Raw genomic sequence first — 3,580 nt, 5'->3', positions numbered from 1 at the left:
AAACCAATCTCTAACTATTGGGCATTAGAATGAGATCTTCGTGGGGGGTAGACTATCTCCCGTCTGTCTACTGAGGCGTTTCTTGCATCTTCCTCTGAGGCCAGCTATGATTGGAGAAACCAGCCTGGGCTAGATGGACCATGGGTCTGATCCACTCCAGCCATTCCTGTGCTTCTGTGAACAAGAGGGATGTGTTAATGTTCTGGTTTTCATTAAACCGCTTGCTTTACTCTCTGGCGGATGGCTCAGCCCTGCACACTCTCCTGGGCTCTCTGATGAGTTCTCTCCACACACAACCCTATTATAATTCAAATGAAGTCAGTGTAGTTACACCAGGGATTAATTTGACCCGCTGAGTTGTTGCGGGTGTGAGAGAGAGAGCAGCACACTCCCTTGTCTCTTTAAAAGATTTGTAAATGATCTTAAAATTCCCTGCTTCATCACTGTCTGGAGCTTTCGAAACACGCAAAGCTGCAACTCAGGGAATTCTCTGGATTTGCTGAGTTGTCTCTTTCTCTCTCCTGCTTCAGATGACAAAGCTAAAAGCTAATACAGAGAAATTACTAAGGAACATTTACAGGAAGGCAGCAAGGGACATGCACTGGTCATATGTTACATCCCCATTTGTCTGGAGCTGAGAGGATGTGTACTATGGATGTTTCTTCTGAACTGCCCCACAGGAATAAATACTCTGCATTTCCTATTCTTTCTTTTCCATTGTGGCCTCCTTTTCCTACCGGAATGGGATGATAGCAGTATGCACCTGGGGGCTTTGCAAAGGACTATTTGTGTCTTGGATATAGTTTTAGATTTGGTGCAAGCAAATACGCTTTCTGAGAGCTGGAGTTAGGGGCAGTTTTTATCTTCTTCTCAGTGCCCCGTCTCCACTCTCCCTCCCAGAGCTGGAGCTAGGACCTGGAATCCTAACTCCCCATCGTCATCCTCCCCCCAACCCCTAAAGCCCACCCCTCTCCCAGGACTGGGAATAGAACCCAGGAGTCTATTCTATTCTATATAGACTCTTACACCACCTTTATTACCATAGGTTTCAGAGTAGCAGCCGTGTTAGTCTGTATCCGCAAAAGGAAAAGGAGTCCTTGTGGCACCTTAGAGACTAACCCATTTATCTGAGCATGAGCTTTCGTGAGTGACAGCTCCCTTCATCGGATACTTTCCGTGGAAAATACAGTGGGGAGATTTATATACACAGAGAACATGAATCAATGGGTGTTACCATCCACACTGTAAGGAGAGTGATCAGGTAAGGTGAGCTAATACAAGCAGGAGAGCGGGGGAGGGAGGTGAACCTTTTGTAGTGATAATCAAGGTGGGCCACTTTCAGCAGTTGACAAGAACGTGGGGGAGGGGAATAAACATGGGGAAATAGTTTTACTTTGTGTAATGACATACACTCCAAGTCTCTATTCAAGCCTAAGTTAATTGTATCCAGTTTGCAAATTACTTCCAATTCAGCAGTCTCTCGTTGGAGTCTGTTTCTGAAGTTTTTTTGTTGAAAAATTGCCACTTTTAGGTCTGTAATCAAGTGACCAAAGAGATTGAAGTGTTCTCCGACTGGTTTTTGAATGTTATAATTCTTGACGTCTGATTTGTGTCCATTTATTCTTTTACATAGAGACTGTCCAGTTTGACCAATGTACATGGCAGAGGGGCATTGCTGGCACATGATGGCATATATCACATTGGTGGATGTGCAGGTGAGCGAGCCTCTGATAGTGTGGCTGATGTGATTAGGCCCTGTGATGGTGTCCCCTGAATAGATATGTGGACACAGTTGGCAACGGGCTTTGTTGCAAGGATAGGTTCCTGGGTTAGTGGTTCTTTTGTGTGGTGTGTGGTTGCTGGTGAGTATTTGCTTCAGGTTGGGGGGCGGTCTGTAAGCAAGCAACTTATTACCATAGTATCTGAAGCCCAGATCCACAAAGGTATTTAGGTTCTTAACTCCTGAAGTTCAGAACCTAAATACCTTTGTGGATCTAGGCCTGAGCACTTTCCAGTTGTGCGTTAAGCATTGTGACTAACATTGTCATATGTGGGCCGTTCCCTCTCCAGTGGTGTGTTTTGCTTTGGTTGGTTTTGTTTGGAAGTTTGTTTGTTTTTCCAAATGTACCTGCTGTTCTTCATTTATATTGGAGAATGAAGATTTGGAAGGTGGTGACGTGAGGTTTGTGATGGCTCTTAGTTCCTGGAGAAGTTCATTCCACAGTCTCGGACAGGCCCAGATAAGCACACAGATGAGATTTACCCTTAGGGTAGAAAGTTCCACTGTGCCTGGGGATTGGAGTTGTTGACTACGATCTTCATCATAGAGCTGTAGGGTTTTTTGGATATCCCGGGCCCAGGCCATGGAGCTCCTGGAAGGACCAAGACCTTGCACTTGACTTGCTGCTCTATGAAAAGCCAGCGCAGGGAGCAGAGGACAAGTGTGATGTGTTCACAGGAGCCAGCGTTGCTGAAGGGCCACAGTGCAGTGTTCTGAACTATATGGAGTTTCCTAGGCTCTGAAGACATCATGTCCAGGTAGACACTGCTGTAGTCCCGATGGGAAGTAACAAAGGCATGACCAGCTGAGGCCAGGTCCTTGTTTGCCAGGATGGGACAGCTAAACTATGATCTGAATCAACCATTTGTGGGTGTGAACCTTCAACCAAGTGAGACTGCACCATGGCCACAAACTCCTCAAAATACTTTCCTCTGCCAACCAGCATCATCTCTGTCTTGCTTGGGTTTAGCTTCAACCTGCTGTCCTTCATCCATGAACTGATGTCATCGGAGCCTTGGGCATCATGGGCACGTGTGGTGAAGATAGGTAGAGGTGTCCTCCACCCGCATATTGCTGGCACTTGAGAGTTCAGTTCATCTGACCAGTGGTTAGTGGTAGACATTGAATAGAACTGGATAGACAATTTATCCTTGTGGGACCCCATAAATAAGGGGTGTCGTGGCATTCCCCTGGCCCCCTGCCACCTCTCTGACATGGGACAGCACTCTCTCAAGGTGGACAGTGATGAATGTTGCTGGAGAGGCCCAGGAAGACCAGAATGGATGTCTCCCCACCATCCCTCAAAAGCTGATTAACACCCTGTTGCTAAAGTCTGTCCCATGATTTGGTCTGAATCCAGATTATTTGAACTAGAGCATCCCTTTTAGAAAAACATCCACTCTTGATGTAACATTTGCAGGGATGAGGAATCCAGCAGGACCCTTGCTAAGCTGTTTCATAGTTAATGACTTTCACTGTTCAGATTTGCACTTTATGAGCCCAGCTTGTTGCTGGCCTTTGGCTACCTTCTCTGGGAGCTTGGGTTTGACACTGGGGTCCTTACTTGTGGATTAAGTTCTGACTCCCCGTCCTCTCCCTGCTCTAACTCGCTAGACCCCCGCTCCACTCCCAGGGTGGGGAAGAGAACCCAGGAGTCCGGGCTTCCAGCTCCAGCCTCTGCTACCCTGCGTGAGACGCCGCGCCCCGTGGAGGGAGCTGGTGGCTCCGCTCCGTGCGCCCCAGTCCACGTTTTCCCTCATTCCAGCCACGCCCCGGATTCCGGCTCCGGGTTTCCCCGCA

Source organism: Lepidochelys olivacea (assembly GCF_965140295.1).
Source record: "Lepidochelys olivacea isolate rLepOli2 genome assembly, chromosome: 27".
Lineage (NCBI taxonomy): Eukaryota > Metazoa > Chordata > Testudines > Cheloniidae > Lepidochelys > Lepidochelys olivacea.
This window is presented reverse-complemented; position numbering follows the sequence as displayed.